At 43.7% G+C, this 14,974-nt stretch overlaps 3 long non-coding RNA genes across 4 annotated transcripts; 1 reads left to right on the top strand and 2 right to left on the bottom strand.

Annotated features, from left to right (window-relative positions):
- Positions 1 to 4,064: 4,064 nt before the first annotated feature.
- LOC122493674 lies at positions 4,065 to 12,414 on the bottom strand. The gene is made up of 4 exons (XR_006300013.1): positions 12,302 to 12,414; positions 9,520 to 9,673; positions 6,904 to 7,059; positions 4,065 to 5,433 (listed from the first exon to the last, which is right to left on the bottom strand). It is a non-coding gene; the product is annotated as an uncharacterized LOC122493674 (long non-coding RNA).
- LOC122493673 lies at positions 7,053 to 13,355 on the top strand. 2 transcript variants are annotated; one of them, XR_006300011.1, is made up of 5 exons: positions 7,053 to 7,932; positions 9,228 to 9,473; positions 10,702 to 10,861; positions 12,355 to 12,517; positions 13,192 to 13,355. It is a non-coding gene; the product is annotated as an uncharacterized LOC122493673 (long non-coding RNA). The 2 variants fall into 2 exon arrangements; XR_006300012.1 differs by lacking the exon at positions 7,053 to 7,932 and adding an exon at positions 8,407 to 8,533.
- On the bottom strand, positions 12,528 to 13,848 carry LOC122493676. The gene is made up of 3 exons (XR_006300014.1): positions 13,780 to 13,848; positions 12,807 to 12,867; positions 12,528 to 12,692 (listed from the first exon to the last, which is right to left on the bottom strand). It is a non-coding gene; the product is annotated as an uncharacterized LOC122493676 (long non-coding RNA).
- Between the last annotated feature and the right edge of the window lie 1,126 nt (positions 13,849 to 14,974).

The raw sequence follows: 14,974 nt of genomic DNA, 5'->3' as shown, positions 1-14,974 counted from the left end.
TCTGTACCATGAATGCTATTATTTAAATTAAACAATAGTAAGAACAACAAGAATAGGTACATGTCCATCGCTAGTAACTAATAATGGAACTAGTTATATAATCTTATGCATTGAAAAACCATGATTACTAATAATCTATTCTTTCATGATGGGTTTCTAGTTACCAAAAAAAATTGGGAACATAATACTGAGTATCCACATACATCAGACTGTTTTCTCACTATTGATGTCATAATGGTTGGTACATGATCACAATCAAGGTATCAAAGAGATATGGTAGTATGAAGTAAAGTTTATATTTGTATTCAGATTGCTTCGGTTTTAACCTCTCCTAGCCCAGACTCATCCCACCTGACAAATTACAGTCATCCTGTCTCCTTAGGCTCCACTTGGCCATGACAATTTTTAGATTTTTCCATATTTTTCATAGTCTGCAAAGTTTTGAGGGTACGTTTGTGGAATGTATTTTGTAGAATGATCCTTGGTTGGGATATGTCTAACGTTTGTTCAAATGCTTAAGCCAGAGTTATTGTGTTTTGGAGCAGAAGATCCAGAGGCATAGTGCCATCCATAATTATCACTTCACATAAAGATTGTTTACTCTGAAGATTGGGGTCTTTTTTGGTTCCATACAAATTTTAGGACTGTTGTCGTTCTGTGAAAACTGCTGTTGGTAATTTGATGGAAATTCCATTAATTCTGTCAATTGCTTTGGGAAGTATAGACATTTTCACTATATTTGTACTTCTGATCCATGAGTACGGAATGTCCTTCCATTTCTTTGTGTCATCTTGAATTTCTTTCATCACTGTTTTATACTTTTCTGAGTATAGGTCGCTCACCACTTTGGTTAGATTTATTCATAGATATCTTATTTTTGGTGTATGACTGTAAATGGGACTGTTTTCTTAATGTCTCTTTCTACTGCTTCCGTATTGTCTACAAATGCAACAGATTTCTGTACAATGATTTTGTATCCTGTGACATTGCTGAATTCATTTATCAGTTCTAGCAGTTATTGGGTGGACTCTTTAGGGTTTTCTATATATAGTGTCATGTAATCTGCAAATCGTTTCGTTTCGTTTGTCTGCTGGCTGTGGCTAGGACTTCCAGTAATTTGTTTACTAAAAGTGGTATGAGTAAACATCCTTGTCTTCTTCCTGACCTTACAGGAAAAGCTCTCAGATGTTCCCCATTAAGGTTGATTATAACTGCAGGGTTTTCATAGTTAACCTTTATGACGTTAATGTATGTTTCCTGTAAACCTACTTTAGGGGGTTACATGCATGAACGGATGTTGTACTTTGTCAAATGTTCCTTTCTGCATGTATTGAAATGACTGTATGCTTCTTTTCTTTTAACGTTTATTAATTTTGAGAGAGACAGAGCGTGAGCAGGGGAGGGGCAGAGAGAGAGGGAGACATAGAATTCGAAGGAGGCTCTTGGATCTGAGCTTTCAGCACAGAGTCTGACGCGGGACATGAACTCAGGAATCATGAAGTCATGACCCGAGCTGATTTCAGACTGTTAAAGGATGAGCCACCCAGATGCCCCGATCATCTGGTTCTTATCCTTTCTCCTGTTGATGTATTGTATCACATTGATTGATTTGCGAATATTGAACCACCTTTGTAGCTTGGGAATAAATCCCACTTAATTGTGGGATATATTTACAGTTGTTATATCTTCTTTTTGGATTGTACCATTTACTGTTATAGACTGTCCTCCTCTGTCTCTTGTTATGTACTTTTTTTAAGTGTATTTTTTTCTGATACAAGTATGGTTACTCCAGCTTTCTTTTGACATTCATTTGTGTGATGTTTCTCTATCCTCACTATCATTCTTGAGGTGTAAAGTGGGTCACTTGTAGGCATGCTGAATCTGTTTTGTTTTTTCATCCATTCTTACTCCCTACCTCTCTAGATTGGAGCATTCACTCCATTTCCCTCAAAATTGATTGATATGTATATGTATTGCCATTTTATTGCCTGTTTTGTTGTAGTTTCTAATAATGATTTTCTCTGATCCTTTCTTGCCTTTCTTTCATGTATTGCTTATTTTCTTTAGTGATATATTTTGATTTCTTTATCTCTATTCTTAGCATATTTATGACTGGTTTTAGGATATGGCTACTGTTAGGTGTTTATATAACCTCTTCTGCATTTAGCAGTTTGTATTAAGTTGATGGTCATTTACCTTTGAACCCATTACTTTCTCCTCCCTAGGTTTTTGGTAGATGTTATTATAGTTCAAATCCATTTCTCTGATTTCTTTAATAGATTTTTTTTCCAGAAATGTTCATTTTTTACTTGAATTGTGTCTTTTACCTCTATACTGTCACTGTTGGTCTCTCCTTTCCATTCAAAGAATCCCTCTTAATATTTCTTGCAGGACTGGTTTAGTGGTACAAACTCCTTTAGTTTTTGTTTGGGAAAGTCTGTGTCTCCTTCATCCTGAAAGATAGCCTTGCTGAATAGAGTATTCTTGGCCGCTGATTTTTCCATTCAGCACTTTGAATATGTGATGTCACTCACTTCTGGCTTGCCAAGTTTCTGTTCAGAAATATGTAGCTAGCCTCATGGGTCTTCCCTTGTAAGTTAAGGACTGTTTTGCTGCTTTTACGAGTTTTTCTTTATTCTCACCCTAATTTGTAAGTTTGTTTACAGTAGGTTTGTGTGTTGGCCTTATTTGTTGATTTTGATGGGAATTCTCTAGTCTCCTGGATGTGGATGTTTGTGTCCCTCCCCCAATTAGGGATGTTTTCAGCTATTATTTCCTCAAATACATTTTCTTCCCCATTCTCTTTTCCTTCTGGACTCCTACAACATGAATACTATTATCTTTCCTGTAGTCACTGAGTTCCCTTAGTCTCATCTCACGTTGCAGAATTCTGTTCTCTCTCTTTGGTTTAGTGTGCTTAATATCTATCACTCAGTCTTCGAGGTCACTAGTTTGTTCGGCTGCTTCTTCCATCCCTCTGTTCATTCCAGCAAGCATGTTTCTCCTTTATTGTGTCCTCAGTGTCTGTGTTATATCTTATCTCTATGTCAGGGGTCTCACTCTTCTACTCATTTCTCAACTCCAATCATTGTGATAATTCCTTGAAATTCTGTATCAGGTATGTTACTTATATCTCTTTGGCTTAGATCTCTGGCTGTGGCTTTGGGTAGGTTTTCATTGTAGATAAACATCTCTGTGTGTCCATTTTGTTTGTCTCTCTGGCTCTATTTCTCTGTGTTAAGAAAGTCAGCTGTGCCTTCTGATCTTGAAATTAATGCCATTATGAAAAAGAGGTCCTGGAGTCCTCAGCAGTGCATGTCTCCATTTATAGGCCCTGGACCTTCAGGAGGATATCGTATGGGTATTGCTCACTCCCTGCTGTTGTGTCTGGGTTACTTTTCCTTTCAGTGCAGCAAGGGTCCGCACTGATTGCATGCCTGTTGTGGTCTGTGCTTGCTCTCAGTGGTGTCAGTGGGACCCAGGCAGGCCAGCTGAGTCAAGAATCAAGAATCAGAATGAATACATGTGTCTCCTGTGGCCTGGGCATTGTGTAAAATGCCATGTTTACATTGCCTCTCTACACACACAGGGACCTGGCTATCACTCATCCTCCTGGATCACCCAGTGCTGGGTCAGCTGACCTCCAAAGCACCAGGATCTAAACTCAAGGGAATTCAGCCCCTCTGGGTTTTAATGCCAAATGTTATGGAGATTAGTCTTCCCTGTGTCAGCCCCTTGGTGCGAGGGTTCACTTTCTCTGCTCCTTCTGCAGGCAGCCAGCCTCCAACTTTCTGACCTTCCTAACCTTCCTGATGCAGCTTCTATTTAGGTGTGGAGTTTGTTGTGCCAGTCTTGGATCCCTCTCTGGTTCATGGACTTGGATGTGGAAGTTATGTAGTTGAAAACATGGGACAGCGTGAGCTCAGGGTCTGCTTAGTCTGCTATTATTAATTTTTTAAGTGTCTTATTATTTTGGATTTTTGAGACATGGGCAGACAGACTCATCTCACCCATGCACTTCAGGATTTGAAAGGAACGTTCCCACATTTGCTTCTAGTATTTTGTGCTTTGAAACTCTCTTTAATGAGGTATAATTTACATATAACAAAGAGCCTCAAATTAAAGGGTATAATTTGATGAGACTTGTTCTCATGGATACAGCACCATGAAGTCATATGGTTGCTCTCTAAACCTTAATCATGATCCCTTTGTGTCTAGCGCTAATGTTGCTTTTGGAGTAAGGACTTTTTTTTTTTTTTTACGTTTTCAGATATTGCCCAGGTGTCTGAAGGCCTGCACTAGGGTACCTACCTTCTTTTCTGATAGACTTTATTTCCGAAAGTATTGCAGTCATTCTACCTTTGGACTTTATCCTGCGTTGTATCTTTCAGTCTGTTCACTTAATTTTGTTGGAGTACTTTAATGCTGAGGGATGCATAATTGGATTGATTTTCACTAAATGGTACGAGCTGCAGTTCCAATCATGACAGAAAGCACGTGCTTCCTGTGTTAGGTACTCAAGAGCAAGGCAGATACCCTGGGCACTTGAGCTGAGTATGTCACTCTGTGTTTTTGCCAGCCCTCTTCCCTTCCCTGGGAGACAAGGGTCTCGTTTTGGTCACACAGAAATGTAGGTGAAGTCAGCAGAGAAGGGTCCCTTCTCTTCCGTTTGTCTCTCAAACTCCCTGTCACACTACCTTCTGCCTGTCCCTTTCCCTGACTCAATCCCCCAGGCCCACTGCTCCACTCCAGCCATGATCAGGGTGTCCTCCAGCTGCTGTCCTCTGCTCTGGCCATCGCTCAGTGAGGAAACTGCAGGATGATTATGTAGTCCATGGGTCTGATCAAGAAATCTCTGCTCCTCAGAGTCCTCCTACACGTGGTGCTGTCTGTGGAGACCTGGCATCCTGGGTTAGGGTCTGACCCTCACTCCTCTCTACAGTCACTGCTGGTCCCTCATCCTTCTCCACCATTAGAACTCAGCCATTTCCTAAGGACAGATACCTGTCTGTCTGACCCCAAGGCACCATGGAGTCAGGGAATATTTCCAAAATAATTGAGCATAAGCACCCCATCAATCTAGATATAGGAAGTTCCCATCACCCCGGAAAACTCCCTCAGGCTCCCCTGCAGAAAGGGTGATCTTGCTTCTATCCTCCATCACCACCATTTCTGGCACTTTGTTACCTGTGTGTACAGGAACCCCACTGTGTGCACTCAATGGGGAGCGAGAGTAGATGGCCCTAGAAGCAGACGCTGACACAGAGACAAAACGATGAAAGGTAGATTAGGGGACAGTAGGAAGGACAAAGTGGAGGGGACAGGATGGGCAGGGAAAGCATTCAGGTAGATCTGACACCTTCTTAAAATGTATATATAATCACCATAGTCTGTCACCGTGCACAGTCCTCTTCAAATTTCAAAAGAGTTGTCCTATAAGGCAAAGAGATTTTTGGTTTATTTCCCCTGTGATCTTATGTTTTCCTACATGCATTCTGTCTTCTGTAGTTTATCTGTGGCTGTGGCCTCAGATGAACACTTTAGTGTGTGGCTGCATCTGTGAGATGATGTGTAATAGAAAATGATTGTCTTCAGATCTAGGTCTCTGAATGTACACATTCTCATAATTATCTTTTCTTTCATTGTGTGGCAGGGCCCGAATTCTAATAGAAAAACGAGGGACATTGTCTTATTTTTTAAAACAGTGATTCCCACTGCCTGGGCTGAGTTGTTAACAGTCTTAGTTTAATGAACTCCCGTGACCATCTTTTTTGGAGGATCATTGTGTGGAGATATCTTAATGGAAACTGTGAGAAGCGTGAGGGGACACTTCCCAGAGATTTTGCAGACGCTTTATGCACTGAATGTCTTCTTTTTCTCTTGTTCTTAGAAACAAATATTACCCCTGTTTTCACAGATAACACAGCTGAGGCTCTGTGTAGGTCCCACTGAGAACTGGTATTAGGGCTGAGACAGCAGGAACACAGGCAAAGCGTCATAATATTGTGAGAGAAGTTTGAGGAGATGCAAAGCTGTAGTCAGGGTGATGACAGGGGTCCAGCAGTGGTGGCATCTGGCCAGCCCTGAATTGTAGGATGACTCAGCTGATCTAGACCCTGTCTCCACTTTTAGTCTCTTGAGGGATATGAACTTGGGCATACAGCATTTTCATAAGACCAAGTTAAATACCCCATATATCCAGGGCTCTTTTCCCCCCACAAATATCCAGAACCTTCAGGAAAATCCAGGGAGACGAGAATCTTTTTAGGTGATTACCTGCGTGCACTTTGGCAACACACTGACATTTTGGAGATGAACGCTGCATTGTGCACTGAGAGCGATCCCACATAGCAGTTCCGTATGGACCTCACACTCCCTGCTCAGGCTGTGGCCGGAATGACCTCCAACTGCATCTCCCTGACCCCAACACCCTCCCCTCTGCACCTCCTCAAACTCTGCTTACTGTGCTCAACTTCCCTTCTATTCCTGTATGATTCAAGGCTCCCCCGGTTTTGCCCTGGATCCTCACTGGTGTTTCCATGTTGGTGATCACAAGGTCTGCATCGTTTAATGAATGTCCCTCTGTCACACAGGACACCTGGTGCTCTAAAAGTTAGGGGTGCACCTCATTCATTACAGAACCCAACACATTGTGTCTCCAACATACGCACCAGTACTGGTGATACGTCTGCTTTTGTGTAAAAACTCCTCTTTCATTTGACAAGAGAAACGTATAGCTCACTGTATTACAGGGACATGCCACTGCCCATTGTATGTATGGCCTGAGAAACTTGAGATATGCTACAGTGTCCTCAGGCAGTTTGTAGTTGGATTGCCAAGACTCACAACTGTCTCTACATCATTCCCACAAAGTCAATCATGAAGAAGATGAATATACTTTACCAGCCACTCAGCCAGTTCAGGTCATCTTAACAAATAGAGTAGGTGGAGGAGGGGGATGTGGCCTATAGCCCATGACTGGTGGTGAAGGGTGGTCCGCGGGGCACAGCCTGCAAGGCAATCCTGGGAAAGGACCAGGACTCTTGCATACAAAATAGCCTGGGGAAAAGAAATGAGAGGTATGTTCATAGGACAGAACAGAGCACCAACACCAGCAAAAAGCAGAAACCCAAAGCAGCTGTGCTCATATCCTACTAGCTTCCCCACCACCAGGTTCCAAGAGGGCAACATCAGCACCAAAATCTCTACCCATACTTTGGGTTCCACTTACAGCTTTGAGGTGAGGAATGGATGTGATTGGGATAAACTAGTGTCCCCACGTGTCTGGAAACGTAGAAACAGCAAGGGCCCCTTTCCTAGAAGATTTATAGGCTGAATACTAAATTAACAAAGTAGCATATTCCAGATAGGAAGGCAACTATGTCCAGGATCACACTCCACCCTTCATCCCGTCCACCACAGAGGCTGTTTATTGTGTATGTGAAGAACTACAGAATGAGAAGGAATGACAATACCAGTGTCCACACATGGAATCATAGTCCTCGTGGCTCAAAGCTCTGCCTCTAAGCCCCTGCCTGTGCCCAATCTACTTCTGTCCCGACAATGGGGTCTCCTCCTCTCTGGAAGTGCTATCCATGGGCACAGAGACACATGGGGAGATGGGGATCCTGAGGGCCTGCAGAGGACCTGGGAAAGTGGGCTCTTAGAGAAACAGGTAACCTATACATGTTAGTTGGGTTCAACTAATTTATTTTACTTCAGAGGTACTTCTCAGCTTAAGTGCAGTACACTTTGCAGGGTAATTGTGTTCTATGGAAAAATGAGCTGAAATTCTAAAAGACAAAATTAACACAAATGCACTTTGATGTCTGGTGTAAGTTTCCATGTTTTAGCTGTACCTGTGACACAGGACACGAGAGAACGTGCTCATGTGAACACAAGTGAAGGACACCGTGGGCACTTGCCACACAGGTACTTTTGGATTTTTTCTCTTCACAACTTAAGTTTCAGTGCATGTTTTCTATGACAAACATGCCACCTCTTATAGTTCAGAGTGTTTGTGCCCAGGGCACACCTGAAGGGATTCTGGACAGCATGTTTACCAAAATGCTGATGGGTATGAAATTTATTTACTTTGTCTAAGACCATTCTAAAGGACACATACAAAAATGTAAGTTGGAGTGAAGGCAGTTCGCATTTTCTTTTTTTTTTTTTATTAAAAAAAATTTTTTTTTCAATGTTTATTTATTTTTGGGACAGAGAGAGACAGAGCATGAACGGGGGAGGGGCAGAGAGAGAGGGACACACAGAATCAGAAACAGGCTCCAGGCTCTGAGCCATCAGCCCAGAGCCTGATGCAGGGCTCGAACTCCCAGACCGCGAGATCGTGACCTGGCTGAAGTCGGACGCTTAACCGACTGTGCCACCCAGGCGCCCCACGCATTTTCAAATTGTAAGGATACCCACAGATTTTTCTGAGCACGTTAAAATCCTCAATAGAAGGAAACAGGAGAGGAAGACACAGCAAGAGCAATGATTCCACATTGAGGAGATCCACAAAGAATGAGGCAAGGTAGGAGACTTCCAAGTGGAGTGTGGTGTCATCCTCCTTGATTTATTCCAGGAACACATTAGAAAAGCCCTATGGTCCCCACCTTTAGGCACACTTAGCTGCTCAAGTTACCACAAACAGATGCCAGCTGGGAAACAGGGAAGCCCGTAGACTCGGCAGTAAAGGTTTTGCATTTGGGGGGGAAAAAAAACAGCAGACAGACCATACGACACACAAACCAGAGACAATGGCAGGAGAGTGTCCTGTACAGAAAGATGTGGCTGTCCGTAAAGACTTAGAACTGAAAATGGCCACAGCATTTACTTTGTGCTTCTTGGCAGTTTTGGCAGAGCCAGTGTCGATGTCACTCTTGGTTGTGATACCTACTTCTGGACCTGCAAAAAGCCCCAGAAGGGATGCAGGTTTATTCTGATTTGAGTAGACTGTTGGGAGGTCAAAAACAAAACAAAAAACCCTCCCCTCATACTTCCGACAACTTAAAGTCTTTGTCCCAGTGAGATCCCAAATTACATGCACAGGGTGTCCCACATGCCTCTGGTGATACCCAAAAAGAACTTGAAGAACCATCCCTTATAACTTGATGAAGACTCCTAAAAGCCCTGACTCAGATGTATTCATCACTCATCGAACAACTATGGATGGCTGGGGGCACAACTAGATGGACATACATTACATTGTGCCTCATGCCTCACAGATCCCAGCACGTGGACTGTGTACAGGGCATTTCTGCTGAAGCGCTATGTCTGATTTTCTGCATACGGCCCCATTCCTTCTCTATAAGAGACGCCTGTACCAACCCATGGTGGGGGAAAAGACGAAGATGAGATCCTGAGCAACTTGAGGATTATGGTAATGGCAGCAGACACATTCCCCTTGCATCACAATGGTCTGTGGTACCGCCTCTGCACCTTGGCCCAGGACCTAACAGCAACAAAATAAGGTGAGTGTGTTTTACAAGTCAACTCCTAGTGCTCAGATCATCTTACCAAGTGTTGCAGGTGGAGGGGTTCCGGGTGGCCTCAGGGCCACTAAGGTTCAGGAGGTGGACGTGCCTAATAGTCCACGGGGGTGGGGCGTCTCCAGGGTAGGGCATGCAGAATCGTCCAGTTAACGGAGGAGGTCCCCAGGATCCAGACTGCCCTGCAGAACAGAAGTGACAGCTACATCCATATGCCAGACAAGAGAACCAATACCAAAAGCAGCTGTAACCCAGAGAAGAGTGTGTCAGCACCTGCCACCTTCTCTGCCACCAGGATCCAAGAGAGTAGCATCAGTACCTGAAAACTCTGTCCCTGCCACTGGATAGCACCTACAGCTTGGGGTAGTAGATGCAAGAGGTTAACCTACTGCCACCACACATCACTGCCCACGTCTGTGGAAGAAAATGGCAACGGTCCTGTCCTAACGGGTTCACAGAAGTAATTACAGATTAATGAAGTAGCATTCTCCAGACAGGCAGCCATCGATGTCCAGGTTCACCCTGCATCCCTCCTCTACGCCAACTCCAGATGCTCTGCTTTTGCTATATTAAGAACACAAAAAAATGAGTGGGAATAAATGGCTCATATTCTGCTCATGGAATCACAGCTACTCCTGGCAACATATTCTGCAGCCGGACCCTCACTGTGCCTCCTCTGCTCCTCTCCCTGAGAAAGGAGTCTGCCCTCTTGAAGTGTTGTCAAAGGCCTCGGAGACCTCTGGGCAGTGGAGGATGCCTGGAATCTTGCAGGGGAAGGAGAGTCTTCTGTGAAGAACGAGTTACTTGTGGTGAATGTCTACAAAGCTCAAATGTGTTCATCTTAATTCATAGGGAATTCTGACTTTAAGCATACTACAAGACACAGAGTCATTATGTGCAATGGAAAAAGGGAGAAATTCACATAACAGATTTCATGCAAGTGTTTTGGTATAAAACTGGTATGTGTCATGAGACTATATCAGCTCTAACAGTGACTGGGGACACAACCAGAAACTGCTCCCAGAAACACAATTGAAGGACACAGTGTTCAACTTGTTTTTACCTAAGGTATAGCTGGAGGATTCCAGACAAGTCATTTACCGACAAAGACGGTAAGGTGATGAGTGATGATACTGGCTTTCTCTATGACCACTCTAAATGGCACAGGGCACATAATAGAAAGTTGGAGTCATGATGTCGTTTCTAACAGGTTCATCTCCTAGTCAGAATCAAGAAAGGAAGACACAGCAGCCACACTGTTCCCACAGAGGTGAGGTCTGGAAGGGATCACCCAGGCCGGGAGACATCTGTTTGGAGTGTGCAGTCATCCTCCTCTCATTATTTCCTGAAACTCACGGAAAAACCTTAAGGTACTCAGTCTCTAAGCGCTTTTGGCTTCTAAACTTACCACAGAAAGCTGGCAGACTAAAAATTGAGAAGCCTGTGGGCTCCTGGGTTATGAGTGTGCATTTGGAAAAGAAAGAACAAACAGACATAGCACACAACATGCAAAACGAGACAAGGCCGGGAGAGCATACTGTACATAAAGATGAGGGTTTCCCAAAAGAGTTACAACTGAGAATGGCCCCGGCATTTACCTTACCCTTGTCTGCATTCTTGGTACAGTCAGAGCCGCTGTAACCCACAGAGGTTTCAGCAGTTTCTCGATTTACTAAAGACCCTAGAAGGGACAGAGGTTTATTCTGCTTTTAGAGGACTGTGCGGAATGAAAACAATCCCTCAACTCATTCCTCAAATATCTTAAACTTTTCCCTACAGTCAGGTCCCTCAGCAGAGGCAGAGGGTATCCCAAATGCCTCAGGTGACCCCCAAGGTTAAGGGGGAGAACCGTCCCCTCACCTTGATAAAGACCTCACGGTGCCCTAGTTCATGTTGTTTCATCATTAATCACATAACTGTGGACAGGTCAGGCGCAACTAGAAATTTAGAATTCACCAGTAAAACAGTTTTCTCAGTATACATCATGGGAAATCACGATTTCATTGCAGATCAGGAATTAGTCTGAGGATGCTTGAATTCAGCATCCGACTCTTAATTTTGGCTCAGGTCACGATCTCACAACTTGTGAATTCAAGATCAGCGTTGGGTTCCTCACTGACCGTGTGATGCCTGCTTGGCATTCTGTCTATGCGTCTCTCAAAATAAATAAACTTAACAAAAAAGAATAACATTGAGAACACTGGTTTGGTGTATAGCCTCAATGAGTCCTCAAGAAGGGTGCATTTCTTCAGGCAAATTGTTCAATCTCCCAGCTTATCTACAAGCTGCCTTCCACATGAGAGCAGTTAGTATATAAGGAAAGACTAATTTGACACTATTGAGAAAAGGAAAACTGTCAGAAGTTAGCAGTGAAGCTGCAGAGTTGCACTGATACCATCAGAGGACTAAGCTAAGCTTTATGGAACTTGAGTGGACGGATGTAGGGCTACAGTTCCCAAAACAAACCAAAAGAAAGACTTTTCAAACTAGTGAATAAATGACCTTCTCCTCAAATAAACTAAAGTCTTCACATTGTATCCGGGTGGGAAGAAAGTTTCCAGGCTCTTCAGACAGGGGGATGCTAGAGGAGGTGGGAGGGTCACCGTCAGAGGAGGGGCATGAGCTCCACCAGTCACAGGGACAAGTGCCTCACTGTCTGTGGCACCAGAGGACAACACCCTTCTGTCACCCCTTCAGACCACCTGCCGTCCTTAGTGCGTGTGATTCTTTCCAGACCACACGATGATCACACACAGGAACAGGCTGCACAGCAGAAATTGGACTGCGGCACATCACAACGTGCTCCTTACCTCTCCTTGGAGGGTTCTTGCGGTGATTGGTTTCTGCCTCGTGTATCCCTCAGGCAGCCTCTTTGCTTCCATCCCGTCCAGTCTTGGATACAGAAAAATAATGGACTTCTATAAGAGTTGCAACACCACGTCGTCTACTAGACAAGTAAGAGTGCAGGCGTCATCCCTGGAAACACCCATAAAAACGCAAGTCAAATGACCACACCTGTATTTCAAGTAAGCGACCTCCCTGCTCTGCTCCGCCATCTCCCTGTCCCAGATCTGAGTCTTGATCTGGGGGAGAAAAAACACATCCACCTTCAGTCGGAAGGTGGTGCCAGACTGTGCACCAAAGAAAGAGGAGGAAACAAGAAAACACTTACCAGGTTGTCCTGAGCATTCTTCTCATGAACTGCAAGCGGAAAAAGCCAACAATGAAAAGCCTGTGGTGAGGGATTCCAAGGGCCACTACACTCACCTGCGTGAGGTGCTAAGGGTTCAGTATGTCAGGCAGAACTCAGGTTACCTGGTATCTAAAGGTGAGCTCTGCCTGCTGCAGCTGTTCCCGTGTTTGTTCAATTTGTGGCCTGTGAGTTACAATTGCTCTTGTCAGATAAGGCCCAATATTGGGTATGATTTTAAATAAGCTGCCCACGATCCCAACAACCTCATATCTGTCCCCTGATACAATTTATTCTTACACATGAAACACTTTGCCCGTGATTATCAATGTACAGTAGGATCAAAGCTATTGTTACATCCTTTCCTTACTCATTATCCCATGCCTGTAGGGTTCAGAGTTCATGGAATTCCTTCCCATTTTCAATCTTTCTCTAATTCATCATGTGACAAGTGTCTTTTATCATAAAGATCTATTCTTTTATAACTTTTATCCTCACCATGTTTCCCAGGGTTGCAAAGACAAGGGCCATGAAATGGCACTACCACGTTGATGGGTATGATTCATTGTACGACACACTGCTTTCCTACAGATGATGACACTTGACACCACCCCCGAGGAATGTTAGCATGGACAAAGTTTCCACACAGTCTGCTCACTACTTGAGATCTTCAAATGTTTAGAACCTTAATTATTTTATTCTTTCTAAAACTTACCTTTTTTATCTGTTAATACTCTACGAGCCCCGTGTCAGGCTCTGTGCTGACAGGTCAGAGCCTGGAGCCTGTTTCAGATTCTGTTACATCTCTCTCTATCCCTCCCCCACTCATGCATGTGCTCTCTCTGTCTCAAAAATAAACAAACATTAGGGAAAAAAAAGAAAATAGCTACAGAAGAAATAAACAAGTACAAGTGAGTTCAGCTAGTAATTACCAGGAGCTCATGAAACGGCTGTTATTTTTGATTTTTAATCTTTTTGAAAAGTTTAAAGTCACATATGCAAACTCCCGGACTGTGAAATTATGACCTGAGCTGAAGTTGGATGCTTAAACGACTGAGCCACCCAGGCGCCCCTTCTGTAGCTATTTTCAAATTTTACCTGCAGCTGCTAGCTGATTCTTCTTTGCCGCCAGTTCACAGTGTCATTTTCAGCTTCCTAAGATGGGAAAGATACATACACAGTCAGGAACAAGGTCCAGAGGTTCTCCCTTTTTACCTCCCAGCACTCTTGAAGGCCTATGCAAATATCCCTTCCCCCACTTCTCCCATAAATGCACAGACTGACAACCGAATCAGAGAAATTAAGTGAACACTCCATTTAAGTTCAAGAAAATTCAACTTCTGTCTGCTGCCACGTCTCTACTATTGGAACTGTCTTTCTAGTTCTCGTTTCCTCTCCTTTATCATAAAGTCATCAAATAACATTGTACTTTGTGCCTTCCCAGAGTTGGTCTTTTGTTTGATATGGCAAAGACCCATTTCATCAGTGAGTGAAAAACCGTATCTGACCAACTGTACCCATTGGTATGAATCAAGGGATCATCACTAGTCTTACACCTCCATGGGGAGCCCTGATTCTCAGTCCAAAAGTTGTACCATGACACAGGCAATCACCTGAAAGACGACCTTCCAGAATATGGTTTCACTAACATTGCAGCTCACTCCCAGACATTGCTAGCGTTCAGGACTGCAACCCCTGCCTCCATCTTCAAAAGGCCATTCTTAGAACAACCTCATCTCCTGACGTACAACCTGATATGAACTGTCAAACAGTCTGGGTTTACTTCCAGGAAAGAGATTTCAGGTGGAAAACTCTCAACTTCATGGAGCCAAATCTACTTTAACAAGACTCATTCCATTGATAGTGAAGGCAGCAGAAGGCAATGCTTGGCAAGGCTGGGTTGCTGTGTTGCCCTCAGACCATTTTCTTTGTGGTGTTGACTGAGATGGTTTCAACTTGACACTTGATGTCCTCAAGAATCATACGCAAAATTGAAAATCTCTTAGCAAATGACACAAAAGCACTAGACAGAGAAAGGCACATGCATTTCCTTCTGGTCTCTCAGGCAGTCCTTGGGCAAATGCTTGCTGGAGTGGTTGTAATGTAGTGGCTCTGTTGTAAGGGGTTGAAGATAGAGAGGTGGTCAGGTTGCTGTACCCACTCACAGAAAGAGCTTACGAGTTAACAAAAACAAGATGCCAGTGAGAGCAAGCCCTAACCTCAGCTGTGGGAAGGACGAACATAAAGGTGAGTCTCCAGGGAAGAGAAGACTTCACTTTCCAACACGAGTGAG

This window comes from Prionailurus bengalensis, chromosome E2 (genome assembly GCF_016509475.1).
Source record: "Prionailurus bengalensis isolate Pbe53 chromosome E2, Fcat_Pben_1.1_paternal_pri, whole genome shotgun sequence".
Taxonomy (NCBI): Eukaryota; Metazoa; Chordata; class Mammalia; order Carnivora; family Felidae; genus Prionailurus; species Prionailurus bengalensis.
Note: the sequence above shows the minus strand (reverse complement) of the source record. Positions and strands in the feature narration are given on the sequence as shown.